Below are 16,452 nucleotides of genomic sequence, written 5' to 3'. Positions count from 1 at the left end.
TTTTATTACATAATAGCATGTCACATTATGGCCTCATCCCATAACACTTGACCTAGTAGACTTCTATACCTGCTTATGACCATTCATTCAACACATATTTATTAAATGTCTTTAGATTGCTAGGTTCTGGAGACACTAAAATACTGCTTCTAAGTAACTCAGTCTTTAATTCTACCCCCAAAGATTAATACATTAAAAAAAAACCACTGAAATTCTAAAAGAAAGGGTATAAGTTCTTTAATAAAGATATCTTCAAAATTCTATGAGAGTGATCTTCCCTGGTGGCTCCATGGTAGTGAATCTGCCTGCCAATGCAGGAGTTTGGTGCAGTTCAGTTGATAAGTCGTGTCCGACTCTTTCCGACCCCATGGACTGCAGCACGCCGAGCCTCTCTGTCCATCACCAACTCCCAGAGTTTACCCAAATTTATGTCCATTGAGTCAGTGATGCCATCTAAACATCTCATCCTCTGTCGTCCCCTTCTCCTCCTGCCCTCAATCTTTCCCAGCATCCGGGTCTTTTCAAATGAGTCAGCTCTTTGCATCAGGTGGACAAATTACTAGAGCTTCAGCTTCAACATCAGTCCTTCCAATGAACACTCAGGACTGATCTCCTTTAGGACGGACCAGTTGGATCTCCTTTCAGTCCAAGGGACTCTCAAGAGTCTTCTCCAACACCACACTTCAAAAGCATCAATTCTCCAGCACTCAGCTTTCTTTATAGTTCAACTCTCATATCTGTACATGACTACTGGAAAAGCCATAGCCTTGACGTGACAGACCTCCGTTGGCAAAGTAATGTCTCTGCTTTTTAATATGTTTAGGTTGGTTATAACTTTTCTTCCAAGGAGTAAGCGTCTTTTAATTTCATGGCTGCAGTTACCATCTGCAGTGATTTTGGAGACCTCAAGAATAAAGTCAGCCACTGTCTCCACTGTTTCCCCATCTATTTGCCATGAAGTGATGGGACCGGATGCCATGATCTTCGTTTTCTGAATGTTGAGCTTTAAGCCAACTTTCTCACTCTCCTCTTTCACTTTTATCAAGAGGCTCTTTAGTTCTTACTTTCTGCCATAAGGGTGGTGTCATCTGCATCTCTGAGGTTATTGATATTTCTCCCAGCAATCTTGATTCCAGCTTGTGCTTCTTCCAGCTCAGCATTTCTCATGATATACTCTGCATATAAGTTAAATAAGCAAGGTGACAGTATACAGCCTTGATGTACTCATTTTCCTATTTGGAACCAGTCTATTGTTCCATGTCCAGTTCTAACTGTTGCTTCCTGACCTGCATATAGGTTTCTCAAGAGGTAGATCAGGTGGTCTGGTATTCGCATCTCTTTCAGAATTTTCTACAGTTTATTGTGAGCCACACAGTCAAAGGCTTTGGCAAAGTCAATAAAGCAGAAGTAGATGTTTTTCTGGAACTCTCTTGCTTTTTCGATGATCCTGTGGATGTTGGCAATTTGATCTCTGGTTCCTCTGCCTTTTCTAAAAGCATCTTGAACATCTGGAAGTTCATGGTTCACTGAACCATGGCTTGCTGAAGCCCGGCTTGGAGAATTTTGAGCATTACTTTACTAGAGTGTGAGATGAGTGCAATTGTGTGGTAGTTTGAGCATTCTTTGTCATTGCCTTTCTTGGGGATTGGAATGGAAACTGACCTTTTCCAGTCTTGTGGCCACTGCTGAGTTTTCCAAATTTGCTGGCATATTGAGTGCAGCACTTTCATAGCATTATCTTTCAGGATTTGAAACAGCTCAACTGGAATTCCATCACCTCTACTAGCTTTGTTCATAGTGATGCTTCCTAAGGCCCACTGACTTCACATTCCAGGATGTCTGGCTCTAGGTAAGTGATCACACCATCGTGATTATCTAGGTCATGAAGATCTTTTTTGTTCAGTTCTTCTGTGTATTCTTGCCACCTCTTTTTAATATCTTCTGCTTCCGTTAGGTCTGTACCATTTCTGTCCTTTATTGTGCCCATCCTTGCATGAAATGTTCCCTTGGTATCTCTAATATTCTTGAAGATATCTCTGGTCTTTCCCATTCTGTTGTTTTCCTCTATTTCTTTGCACTGATCACTTAGGAAGACTTTCTTATCTCTCCTTGCTATTCGTTGGAACTCTGCATTCAAATGGGTATATCTTTCCTTTTCTCCTTTGCTTTTCGCTTCCCTACTTTTCACAGCTATTTGTAAGGCCTCCCCAGACAGCCATTTTGCTTTTTTGCATTTCTTTTCCATGGGGATGGTCTTGATCTGTCTCCTGTACAATGTCACAAACCTCCATCTATAGTTTTTCAGACACTCTGTCTATCAGATCTAGTCCCTTAAATATATTTCTCACTTCCACTGTATAAGCATAAGAGATTTGATTTTTTTTGCCAATGCAGGAGACACAGATTTAAACCCTGGTCTGGGAAGATCCCATATGCCACAGAGCAACTAAGCCCATGCACCACAACAATTGAGTTTGTGCTCTAGAGCCCAGAAGCTGAAACTACTGAGCCCATGTGCCACAACTACTGAAGCCTGTGTACCCTAGAGCCTGTGTTGTGCAACGAGAAGCCACTGCAATGAGAAGCCTGTGTACCACAACCAGATAGGAGCACTGCTTGCTGCAACTAGACAAAAGCCATGCAGCAACAAAGACCCAGCACAGCCAAAAATAGATAAATTTAAAAATTTAAAATTCTATGAGAGCCTATGCAAGAAAGAGGAGATTAACACATCCCCTCCCCAAAGCTTGCCATTCTGGAAGATATTTGCAAAATTGATGACCTTTTTACTTTACTTCCTTACTGCCTCTTCTTTCAGTTTGGTTCAGTTGCTCAGTCCTGTCTGACTCTTTCCAACTCCATGATCTGCAGCACGCCAGGCTTCCCTGTTCATCACCAACTCCCAGAGCTTGCTCAAACTTATGTCCATCACATCAGTGATGCCATCCAGCCGTCTCATCCTCTGTTGTCTTCTTCCTTTATGTCCTATAAAAGCACCTGGCATCCAGACGCTGATAAAATGGTTATTTTGAGACATCAGTCTGCCATCTTCTTGATAGCTGGCTTTCCAAACAAAGTCATATTCCTTGCCTAAAAAAAAAAAATTCTCTGAGAGCCTAATGGGGGAATTATTTTTTAATGCTAGGAGGGTGTAGCTAGGGGGAGTGATTTATCCACTATTTTTTTGAAAAATGACTAGGAGTTTAGTGAGAGAGAAAAACATTACAAGAAAAGCAGTCTGTGCCAAGGGCATGCAGGCAGTAAGGAGAATAGGATACCCCAAGGACAAATAGTTGGTGATGCTTTGAAATGTATTATCTTTTGGAGACATAATGGTTTATTACACTTGAGGACAATGAGATCTGTTCTAAACTTGACCCAAAGATGTTCGACACAAAGGACACCTGACAATAGCATATAATAAAAATCAGGCCAATATTAGTAAATTTGGGAGGAAAGTAAATATCTTATAAATTGAATTTCATTGATCCAGTTTAGTTCCTTGATTGATTCATAGACTGCATGATGGAGGCAATTGTTCTGAGGTTAGAGTTGCAGGTTTAGAAAGAATACTATTGGGATTAAAATGGCAGGATATAAACATTCTGCTGCTTCTACTCTTGTCGCAATGAATTTTCCAAGGTCTGTATATCTTATGTCATAGATTCCCCTCCTACAACATTGATTCATCTCTTTATTATATGGAATTCCCCAAATCAGTGTCACACACTTAAATGCCTGCAAGTGCTAGGTGGATGATGTAAGTGAAGCTGACTAAGTGGGGATTGTAACAACTATCTGCCTTGTCCAAACAGAGAAGCTGTTATTTTGCTCCAGCCAGTTGCTGCCATGTAGGAATGCAAGCTAAGGATTGTCAGAACACCAACATTTTCAAGAGAAGCCAGACATCCTAATTTTTATTATGGAAACTTGTGATTTGGTAACTAGTGGGGAAAAACCCCAACTCTATAGGCAGGCCAATACAATGTGTCTATAGGTCTAATTGTACCCCTGGGCACCAGTTGGTAACCTTAGTCCTAAAACTTTTCTAGTTTTCTATGATATCATTTTTAAAGGAATAAAGGACTGTTCCATCTCCTTCTGACATTACTGGTTTCCCAAATAAGGACTCATCCTTCTCCTCTTGTGAATAATTATTCTGCACTACCCTTTAGTAATTTCAGTTTGTCCACCCCTTTAAGCATCAAGTTTTACCCCTCTTTTGTGATAGCAGGAACTATACTAACAATCTTCTACATTTTTGAATTTGTCTGGCCACACCCTTTACATCATGAATTGCCTTACCACTTTGGAATGTCAACTAATGCCTTCATACTACTGCAGTCATTTGCTGATTTCTTTGTATCATGTCCAATATATTAACCTCATTCAGGACTGCAGCCTAGGATGGGATGTGGAAAGATAAAATTTGTATGGCACCACAAAAGGGTGAGTTGCTTGGGAAAGTTCATGATGTCATTAGAAAATGTCTACATTAAAAGGATCATAAAAGTTAGAGGGACCTCCCTGGTGGTCCAGTGGCTAAGACTCCATGCTCCCAATGCAGGGGGCCCAGGTTCGATCCCTGGTCAGGGAACTAGATCCCACATGCTGCAGCTAAGAGTTCACATGCCACAAATAAAGATCCCACATGCCACATCAAAGACTGAAGGTCCTGTGTCCCACAGCTAAGAGCTGGTGCAAATAAATATTTTTTAAAAAGAATCATAAAAGTTAGATAAGGGTGTGTAAACACTGTGAGTCAGATCTATTTAAAGTGAGTAAAAGTACAAACGCAGCTTTGCAAGTATTTCAGGTAAACGTCTATCATAGTGAAGTTTTATAGGAGATCTCTAAAGCGACTCTGCTTTCTGGAATTCTGTCTATTCCTTAGGGGGAACAAGAGGTTCTTATTTTTTAACTTCCTGAAATAAAAATAAAAATCTAGTGATTGGGAATAAGATTAATATAACTATAGTCATTGCACATTTTAGTTTTTTGCTGAACAGAAACAAAACTTATGAATGTAGCACACACTACTAGATAATGTTCCTTACTGCAGCATGACTGAATTTTTTTCTCACTAAATTCTGATAATCTATGGAACACATACTTTATACTACTTTGTTTCTAGTTTGTTCTTTCCTTTTTTTAAGGATTGCTAGTGCTAGTCACTCAGTCATGTTTGACTCTTTGCGACCTCATGGACTGTAGCCCACCAGGCTCCTCGGTCCATGGGATTCTCCAGGCAAGAATACTGGAGTGGGTAGCCTTTCTCTTCTCCAATGGATCTTCCTGACACAGGGATCGAACCCAGGTCTTTGCAGGTAGATTCTTTACTGTCTGAGCCACCAGGGAAACCCAAGTATTGCTGAGTGGGAGTAAAATTATTATTCTTAGGATATTATAAAACTTTCTCAGTAGAGATAGTTTAATTTTTAAAGTAAAACTTGGACTGCAAGGAGATCCAACCAGTCCATTCTGAAGGAGATCAACCCTGGGATTTCTTTGGAAGGAATGACGCTAAAGCTGAAACTCCAGTTCTTTGGCCACCTCATGCGAAGAGCTGACTCATTGGAAAAGACTCTGATGCTAGGAGGGTTTGGGGGCAGGAGCAGAAGGGGACAACAGAGGATGAGATGGCTGGATGGCATCACCGACTGGATGGACATGAGTTTGGGTAAACTCTGGGAGTTGGTGATGGACAGGGAGGCCTGGTGTGATGCGATTCATGGGGTCACAAAGAGTTGGACACGACTGTGACTGAACTGATCTGAACTGAACTGAACTGAACTGAGTTTTGAAATTATTGCCATTGTAACATGGATCTAGATACTGTTTTTACTGTTTGATTTATTCTTATTAATATGTGTCTCCTATGTGATGATCACTAATATCAGCAGGCAGAAGATACAATTTCCATTCTCTTTTTAAAGGAAAAAAGATAAAAGCAGGGATTTCTCTGGTGGTCCAGTGACTAAGACTCCATACTCCCAATGTAGGGGGTCCCAGGTTTGATTCCTAGTCAGGGAACTAGATCCCATACATCACAATTAAAGATCCTGAATGCCACAACTAAGACTCGGTGCAAACAAATAAATAAATAAACTATTTTAAAAAGATAAAAACAAAAATCAAATCCCTTTGTCAAAATACTGAGAAAAACATCCTTAGAATACCTAAGATAATTTGGTAATTTTCCTTTTATTCACTTATTTGTTCATTCAACAAATATGTATTGATTGCCTATTATACATATCAGACTCTGGGTAAATGGTGATAAACAAAATATTGTCCATATTCTCACAGATTTTCTGGCCAAGTGAGAAAGACAGACAAAAAACAATTAAGGAAGGGCTTCCTTGGTGGTTCAGTGGTAAAGAATTCACCTGCCAATGCAGGAGACATGGGTTTGATCCCTGATCTGGGAGGATTCTGCATGCCTCTGAGCAACTGACCCCGTGGTGCTTCACAGCTATTGAGCCTGTGAACTAGAGCCCAGAAGCCACAGCGGCTGAGCCCATGCGCTGCAACTGCTGAAGCCCACACACCTCAGAGCCTATGCTCGGCAACAAGAGAAGCTACCGTAATGAGAAGCTCTCACACCACAACTGGAGAGTAGCCCCCGCTTGCCACAACTAGAGAAAAGTTGAACAGCAATGAAAACCCAGCACAGCCAAAAATAAATTAATAAAATTAAAAAAAAAACAATTAAAGAAAAAAGTCCATATATATGTATGAGTGAGTGAAAGTCGCTCTTTGCGACCTCATGGACTATACAGTCTATGGAATTCTCCAGGCTAGAATACTGGCTTAGGTAGCCTTTCCCTTCTCCAGGGGATCTTCCCAACCCAGTGATCGAACCCAGGTCTCTCACATTGCAGGAGGATTCTTTACCAACTGAGCCACCAGGGAAGCCCAAATATATGTATACCTATATACAAATGAATTTCATACATATGTACATGTATACCAGAGAAGGCAATGGCACCCCACTCCAGTACTCTTGCCTGGAAAATCCCATGGATGGAGGAGCCTGGTAGGCTGCAGTTCATGGGGTCGCTAAGAGTTGGACACCACTGAGTGACTTCACTTTCACTTTTCACTTTCATGCATTGGAGAAGGAAATGGCAACCCACTCCAGTGTTCTTGCCTGGAGAATCCCAGGGATGGGGGAGGCTGGTGGGCTGCCGTCTATGGGGTCGCACAGAGTCGGACACGACTGAAGCGACTTAGCAGCAGCAGCAGCAGCAGTATATGTATACTATTAGGAAGAATAATGGGAAGGAGGAGAGGAAAATTACTTTAGGTTGAGTGGTCAGAGTGGGCTTTTCTGAGGCAATGGCACTTGAGTACTAGTGAAGGAGAAGGATCTGACTATGTAAAACGTAGAGGAAAGAGTGGTCTATGAAGTGGGTATAGCTTGGGCAAAGGCTTCGCCTAGGAATGGCTTCTCAGAACAACACTAAACATGGCTAGAGTACAGTGACTGAGAAGGATATTAGTGAGAAATAAAGTTGAACAGAAAGCTAGGAGACCTCATGAAGAGTCTTGACAGATACTGGATGGAGTTTGGATTAGAAGCCATTGTTTTCAAGCAAAGCCAGGCTATGTTTTAAAGATCATCCCCCATCTCACCCACAGCTCCCCCACATCTACTGTGTGGAGAACAGGATATAGGAGATCAGAGTGAGTTTCAGACATGACTTTTGTAGCTATTTGCTGGACGGAGGAGCCTGGTAGGCTGCAGTCCATGGGGTCGCTAAGAGTCAGACACGACTGAGCGACTTCACTTTCACTTTTCTTTCATGAACTGGAGAAGGAAATGGCAACCCACTCCAGTGTTCTTGCCTGGAGAATCCCAGGGACAGGGGAGCCTGGTGGGCTGCTATCTATGGGGTCGCACAGAGTCGGACACAACGGAAGTGACTTAGCAGCAGCAGTATTCTAGTGAGAAATGATGATGACTTGGACTGGGTTGGTGGGAGGAGAGAGAAAAGTAGATTATGTATGTCAGAGTAGAGTCAACAGAACTTGCTGATGAGTTATATAGTATGAAGGAGCATTAAGAATCAAAAATGACTCACAGGGTTTGGCTTAAGCAACGAGGGACATTCCATTTACTGAAATGTAAAAGAGTGCTGAATAGGTTCTCTGGAAAGCAGAAGCTGAAACGGAGTTAGGTGTGCCACAAGTGTCTTAGGAAACAGCACTTGTAAAAGGAAAAGAAGCGGGGGCAGAATGGTACAGGGAAAGTTGCAAGCGGTGATGAAACCTGACAAAGTCTTTGCCAGCCCAATGGCAAGTACCAGAGCAAAGGCGGCTAGTTAGTAGAGTTCTGTGTTAGACTGCTTGGTGTCTAACACTGCTTTAGGTCCTTTTATTACCACTTTGCCCATTCATTGGCTGGGAATCTCCCCAAGAAGAGCATGCCATCAGTTATATGGCATATAATGTTGGCTCTAAAGGTGAGGTGGACCCTGAAGCAGGTAAGAACTGGAAGGTGTCAGCTAACCACATGCTTCATAGCTGGGCAGCCAGCCAGTCCTTTCTTGAAGAGGGATTTGAGTAAAAACATCTCCATGTCCCCACAGGGAACAACAGGTAGGAAAAGATCAAGAATTTAGTTTTCAATAGGAGGGAGGGACTAAGACAATAATTAGATCATTCACTCATCAAATACTTATTGAGCTTCTAAACAGACCACTCAAACAGAAATGTTCTGCACATAATTGGAGGCAGTTGAGAGTTCAAAAGAGATGTTTGGGCCAGAGATATTTGAAAATTAGCACATATATGACATTTAAGGTCACAGACTGGTTGGTATCACCTATTAACAGACAAAATAGTTTTTAACTCTGAGAAGTATCACTTCCCTGGGGACTGTTAGGAGGCAACTTGGGTTGACACACTGACTAAAGGGACAATAGGAATACTGCTGGCATTCAGTGTGCAGGGCCTAGGACTGTACAACATCCTAGAGTGCCTGGGAAATCCTACTCAATGAAGAAGTATCCAACAGAAAATGTAAAAAGTGCCTGTGTGGGGAAATTGGCTGTAGACAGAGAAGTAGTCCTAGAACCAACACTTGGAACATTCCAACTCTTAGAAATTGGGTAATAGAGAAGATCCCTGGTGGCTCAGCAGGAAGGAGTCTGCCTACCAGTGCAGGAGACGTGGCTTTGATCCCTGCATGGGGAAGATCTCCTGGAGAAGGAAATGGCAACTCACTCCAGAATTCTTGCCTGGGAAATCTCACAGACAGAGAAGCCTGGTGGGCTACAGTCCATGTGGTCACAAAAGAGTGGGATGTGACTTAGTAACTAAAAAACAATGGAGAAGAAGTTGGCAAAGGAGACCAAAAAAGGCGTACATAGAAAGAAAGAAAACCAGAACAAGTGGTGTCAGATGCCAAGAGCACAAATTGTTTCAAGGAGAGACAGGTCAGCAGCAAAGAATAATGCTGAACAGTTGAATAAGATGAGGACAGAAAAGAGTCCATTCAAAGGCAAGCTTAATAAGAGCCATCTCAGAGGAGTGGTGGAGATGGAAGCCAAATTGGTATAAGCTGAGAGTAAAGAGAGGGAAGCAAGCAGAGAAAAGAACTTTTAAAAGGAATCTGAATAAGTAATAAGCAGAGGAACAAGTTGGAAGGTGACTGGGAGTTAAGGGAAGGATTTTATTTCAAATATTTTATTATCAAAGTTTTAAACATACAGAAAAGTTGAAAGTATGTTGCTCAGTCTCACTGAGCTCTATAATTAACATCCCTGCTGGCTCAGATGGTTAAGCGTCTGCCTACATTGCAGGAGATCTGGGTTCAGTCCCTGGGTTGGGAAGATCTCCTGGAGAAGGAAATGGCAACCCACTCCAGTACTCTTGCCTGGAAAATCCCATGGATGGAGAAGCCTGGTAGGCTACAGTTCATGGGTCACAAAGAGTTGGATATGACTGAGCGACTTCACTTCATACTTGCTTTATCATATCTCTTTATCTACCCATAAGGAAGGAATCTTTAAAGATGGAAAACATTCCTAGAGCATGTTTGCATGCTTGTAATATGATTCAATAGCTAGGGAAGATGAATGATACAGGAAAGAAAGGGGATAACCAAGTGAAAAAAAAAAAGTGAAGTCTTCGAGAACTGAGGGAATGGAACAGGATTCAGAGTACAGGTAAAGGGATTGCCTTTGTTGTTACCAGATAATCACAATGGTGTGATCACTTACCTAGAGCAAGACATCCTGGAATGTGAAGTCAGTGGGCCTTAGGAAGCATCACTATGAACAAAGCTAGTGGAGGTGATGAAACTCCAGTTGAGCTATTTCAAATCCTGAAAGATAATGCTGTGAAAGTGCTGCACTCAATATGCCAGCAAATTTGGAAAACTCAGCAGTGGCCACAAGACTGGAAAAGGTCAGTTTCCATTCCATTCCCCAAGAAAGGCAATGCCAAAGAATGCTCAAACTACCGCACAATTGCACTCATCTCACACTCTAGTAAAGTAATGCTCAAAATTCTCCAAGCCAGGCTTCAGCAAGCCATGGTTCAGTAAACCATGAACTTCCAGATGTTCAAGATGCTTTTAGAAAAGGCAGAGGAACCAGAGATCAAATTGCCAACATCCACAGGATCATCGAAAAAGCAAGAGAGTTCCAGAAAAACATCTACTGCTTGACTATGCCAAAGCCTTTGACTGTGTGGATCACAAAAAACTGTGGAAAATTCTGAAAGAGATGCGAATACCAGACCACCTGATCTACCTCTTGAGAAACCTATATGCAGGTCAGGAAGCAACAGTTAGAACTGGACATGGAACAATAGACTGGTTCCAAATAGGAAAAGGAGTATGTCAAGGCTGTATATTGTCACCCTGTTTATTTAACTTATATGCAGAGTACATAATGAGAAACGCTGAGCTGGAAGAAGCACAAGCTGGAATCAAAATTTCCGGGGGAAATATCAACAACCTCAGAGATGCAGATGACACCACCCTTATGGCAGAAAGTGAAGAACTAAAGAGCCTCTTGATGAAAGTGAAAGAGGAGAGTGAGAAAGTTGGCTTAAAGCTCACCATTCAGAAAACTAAGATCATGGCATCCAGTCCCATCACTTCATGGCAAATAGATGGGGAAACAGTGGAGACAGTGGCTGACTTTATTCTTGGGGCCTTCAAAATCACTGCAGATGGTAACTGCAGCCATGAAATTAAAAGACGCTTACTCCTTGGAAGAAAAGTTATGACCAACCTAGACAACATATTAAAAAGCAGAGACATTACTTTGCCAACGGAGGTCTGTCTCGTCAAGGCTATGGCTTTTCCAGTAGTCATGTATGGGTGTGAGAGTTGGACTATAAAAGAAAGCTGAGTGCTGAAGAATTGATGCTTTTGAAGTGTGGTGTTGGAGAAGACTCTTGAAAGTCACTTGGACTGCAAGGAGATCCAACCAGTCCATCGTAAGGGAGATCAGTCCTGGGTGTTCCTTGGTAGGACTGATGTTGAAGCTGAAATTCCAATACTTTGTCCACCTGATGCTAAGAGCTGACTCATTTGAAAAGACCCTGATGCTGGGAAAGATTGAGAGCAGGAGAAGAAGGGGACGACAGAGGATGAGATGGTTGGATGGCATCACCAACTCAATGGACATGGGTTTGGGTGGACTCCGGGAGTTGGTGATGGACAGGGCATGCGGCAGTTCATGGTGTCACAGAGCCAGACACAACTGAGTGACTGACCTGAACTTTGTTGTTACAGAATGGAAAAAAGAGGAAATAGTTACAGAATCATGTAGGTTTGTGGATTTAACGTTGAGAAAATTTAGCAAGTACTATCCTGATATGCAGATGACACCACCCTTATGGCAGAAAGTGAAGAGGAACTAAAAAACCTCTTGATGAAAATGAAAGAGGAGAGTGAAAAAGTTGGCTTAAAGCTCAACATTCAGAAAACGAAGATCATGGTATCTGGTCCCATCACTTCATGGGAAATAGATGGGGAAACAGTGGAAACAGTGTTAGACTTTATTTTGGGGGGCTCCAAAATCACTGCAGATGGTGATTGCAGCCAGGAAATTAAAAGACGTTTACTCCTTGGAAGGAAGGTTATGACCAACCTAGATAGCATATTCAAAAGCAGAGACATTACTTTGCCAACAAAGGTCCGTCTAGTCAAGGCTATGGTTTTTCCAGTAGTCATGTATGGATGTGAGAGTTGGACTGTGAAGAAAGCTGAGCACTGAAGAATTGATGCCTTTGAACTGTGGTGTTGGAGAAGACTCTTGAGAGTCCTTTGGACTGCAAGGAGATCCAACCAGTCCATTCTAAAGGAGATCAGTCCTGGGTGTTCTTTGGAAGGACTGATGCTAAAGCTGAAACTCCAGTACTTTGGCCACCTCATGCAAAGAGTTGACTCATTGGAGAAGACTCTGATGCTGGGAGAGATTGGGGGCAGGACGAGAAGGGGACGACAGAGGATGAGATGGCTGGATGGCATCACCGATTTGATGCGCATGAGTTTGGGTGAACTCTGGGAGTTTGTGATGGACAGGGAGGCCTGGCGTGCTGCAATTCATGAGGTCACAAAGAGTCGGACACGATTGAGCAACTGAACTGAACTGATACCAATGGCTAACTAACAGCTTAGACCCTCTTCTATTGCTAACAGAACTCAAAATTTGGCACCAACAAGCCCAGATCAGGGGGATTAACAATGGTCTAAGTCAGTCATGACTATTACATTCCTTTCTGCCAGATACTAACTCTCCCATCATGTCTTGAAGGTAAGAGAATGACCGTATAACCTATTTCTGGTCAATAAATCTTAAGGGTTTTTGCTGAGGGGACTTCAGTGAAAGCTTTTCCTTTGCAGATAAAAGGAGAGGGAACTTCTCACATAAGGCCCTTCTGTTGCTTCCTCCACCCTTGTGTTTTTCCTACTTTTGAATGTGGTCATGATGTCAGGAAGTATGAGAGCCATCTTTCAACTTTCCATAAACTTGAAGATGAAAAGCCAGAGCTCAGAAAGGGAAAAAGACTATGATGATACTGTTTAGCAACTGAAGCAATGCCAACAACTACCTATCTCCAGACTTACTTTTATGATAGAATATTAAACTTCAATTCATTGAAGCCTCTGTCATCAGGTTTTCCATTATTTTAGGTGAATAAAGATACAGAATATGAGAGGTGTGTGACAGCTATTCTTTTTTCTGCTGAACAGCCCTCCATAGCTTGATTCTGGTTATAGACTCTATTCCCTAGGCCACAGGAGTGAATACTTGACCTAACAGGACTTAGATTTCTCTTAGTGAGAATTTGAAACTTAATTAGGAACACCAAAATACAGAAGGATACAATCTAACTGTCACCTCTAGAAAGAAAACCCATAATCTCCTAACCCTGGGATTCTTTTCCCATTCAGTCTATGAATTACTGTTCTATATTTCCAATACATTCCCATTTATTAAATTAATTTTAAAATTTATTTTTGGCTGTGCTGGGTCTTTGTTGCTGCACATGGGTTTTCTCTAGTCGTTGGGTGAGGAGGCTGTTCTCTAGTTGCAGTATGAGAGCTTCTTTTGCAGACCACAGGCTGTAGGCACACGGGACTCAGTACTTGTGGCACATGGGCTTAGCTGCCCCGTGGCATGTGGAATCTTCTTGGACCAGGGGTTGAACCTCTGAACCCATGTCCCCTGCATTGGCAGATGGATTCTTAACCACTGGAATACCAGGGAAGTCCCTCTTTTTCTTGAAGTTAGCTGGAATTGATTTCTGTTGCTTTAAACCAGTGGTTGTGATTAGGGGAGATTTTACTACTCAGATACCTGGCAATGTCTGGAGATATTTTTGTTTGATACCTGGGGTATTACTGGCATCTTGAGTAGATACCAGGAAAGCTGCTAACATCCTATAACACTTAGGACAATCTTCCATAACAAAAACATATTTGGCCCAAACTATAAATAGTGCAATGGCAACCCACTCCAGTACTCTTGCCTGGAAAATCCCATGGATGGAGGAGCCTGATAGGCTGGAGTCCATGGGGTCGCTAAGAGTTGGGCATGACTGAGCGACTTCACTTTCACTTTTCACTTTCATGCATTAGAGAAGGAAATGGCAAACTACTCCAGTGTTCTTGCCTGGAGAATCCCAGGGACGGGGGAGCCTGGTGGGCTGCCGTCTATGGGGTCGCACAGAGTCGGACACGACTGAAGCGACTTAGCAGTAGCAGCATAAACAGTACTGTTGAAAAAACCTGCTTTAAAACAGGGGTTCTTTAATCCGGACAAGGAGGTTCTCAACAAATCTGACAGGATCAGCGGATAATGAGTGGGAAGGAAGAATGTGAGGTGTCAGCAGCAAGGGGAAGTGTGGAATGGACTTTGAGAGTGTGGAAGAGAGAGCATGGTAAGGAAACTGGAGGACTGAGGAGCAATGGGGAGGGTCTGTCTAAGGTCAGTGACTATGAATTTAGAGATGTCCATGCTAAGTCACTTCAGTTGTGTCTGACTCTTTGCAACCTTATGGACCATAGCCTGCCAGGCTCCTCTAACCATTGGATTCTCCAGGTACAAATACTGGAGTGGGTTGCCATTTCCTTTTCCAGAGGAACGTTTATTGATATTTCTCCTGCTATGTAGAGCTATGTTGGTACAGATAAAGAGAAGGCATAATTTGGGTTCATCCAGAATTGCGTTTTTGTCAGGTGAAAGCAACAGAGGGAAAGAAAGGCAAAGGAGTTGATGAACCAGAGAAATTAAGCTGGATAACAAGAGAAATAATAAGAGAATTGAAAACAAAACTGGTGGGAAAAAGAAATTAAGAAAACAATCCCATTTACAGTTGCATCAAAAGGAATGAATTACCTAGGCATAACTAAACCAATGAGATTAAAGATCTTTTTACTGACAACTATAAGACACTGATGAAACAAATTAGAAATACAAATGCAAATAAATGCAAAGATATTCTGTGCTCATAAATTAGAAAAATTAATATCATTAAAATGTTCAAACTACCCAAAGCAATGTACAGATTGAATACAATTTCTAATGAAATTCTAATGTCATTTTTCATAGAACAAAACAAACAATCCTAAAATCTCTATGTAACCGCAAAAGTGAAAGTGAAAGTGTTAGTCGCTCAGTTTTGTCTGACTTTGCAACTCGATGAACTGTAGCCTGCTAGGCTTCTATCCATGGAGTTTTTCAGGCTAGAATACAGAAGTGGATAGCCATTCCCTTCTCCAGAAAATCTTCCTGACTCAGGAATCAAACCCAGGCCTTTGCATTGCAGGCAGATTCTTTATCATGAGTACCAGGGAAGCCAAGGAAATCAAACCAGTCAATCCTAAAGGAGATCAACCCTGAATATTTATTTGAGGGACTGATGCTGAAGTTGAAGCTCCAATACTTTTGTCACCTGATTCAAAGAGCTGATTCATTGGAAAAGAACCTGATGGTGGGAAAGACTGAGGGTAAGAGGAGAAGGGGATGACAGAGGATGAGATTGTTGGATGGCATCACTGACTCACTGGACATGAGTTTGAGCAAACCCTGGAAGACAGGGAAGGACAGGGAAGGCTGCCATGCTGCAGTCCATCGGGTTGCAAAGAGTCAGACATAACTTAGCAACTGAACAACCACCACCACGAAAGACTTTGAGTAGCCAAAACAATCTTGAGAAAGAAGAACAAAGCTGAAGCCATCACACGTCCTGATTTCAAATTATATTACAATGTTATAGCAATCAAAACAGTATATTAGTACAAAATAGACATAACAAATCAATGGAAGAAAATAGAGAGCCAAGAAATAAATTTTACAAAGGAGACAAGAATATGCATTGGGGAAAGGACAGTTTTTTTTAATAAATGGTCAGAAAAACCGGACAGCCACATGCAAAACAATAAAACTAGCCCACTGTTTCACACCATAACCAAAAATGAACTCAAAATGGATTAAAGACATGAATGTAAGACCTGAAACAACAAAACTCCTAGAAGAACTTCAACATAGGTGGTAACTTCCTGAACATCAATCTTATTGATGATTTTTTTTTAAAAACAAAGGTAATAAAAGCAACAATAAATAAGTTGGACTATGTCAAATTAAAAAGCATTTGCAGGGACTTCCCTAGTGGTTGCGGGGTTAAGACTCCTTGCTTTGACTGCAAGGGGTAGAGGTTCTACCTCTGGTCAGGAAACTAAGAAACCACAGGCCATGTGGCAGGGTCAAAAAAGAAAAACAGTAACAAAAAGGCAACATATGGAATGGGAGAAAATGTTTGCAAATCCTAAATCTGATAAATGGTTCATATCCAAATATATAAACAACTCATACAACTCAATAGCAAAGAATCAAATAATCCAATTTAAAAATGGGCAAAGGACTTGAGTAAATATTTTTCTAAAGAAGATATTCAAATGGCCAACAGCTATATGAAAAGGTG

At 41.7% G+C, this 16,452-nt stretch overlaps 1 long non-coding RNA gene and 1 other non-coding gene across 2 annotated transcripts in view; one reads left to right on the top strand and one right to left on the bottom strand.

The window, feature by feature from the left end:
* The window catches only part of LOC138420808 (uncharacterized), a 52,459-nt gene that overhangs the window by 17,930 nt on the left and 18,077 nt on the right, over positions 1-16,452 (bottom strand). The gene's annotated exons all lie outside the window — the stretch shown is intronic.
* Positions 4,525-4,597, top strand: TRNAW-CCA (transfer RNA tryptophan (anticodon CCA)). Its single transcript has one exon. It is a non-coding gene; the product is annotated as a tRNA-Trp (tRNA).

This window comes from Ovis canadensis, chromosome 15 (assembly GCF_042477335.2).
Source record: "Ovis canadensis isolate MfBH-ARS-UI-01 breed Bighorn chromosome 15, ARS-UI_OviCan_v2, whole genome shotgun sequence".
In the NCBI taxonomy this organism is placed as follows: Eukaryota; Metazoa; Chordata; class Mammalia; order Artiodactyla; family Bovidae; genus Ovis; species Ovis canadensis.
Note: the sequence above shows the minus strand (reverse complement) of the source record. Positions and strands in the feature narration are given on the sequence as shown.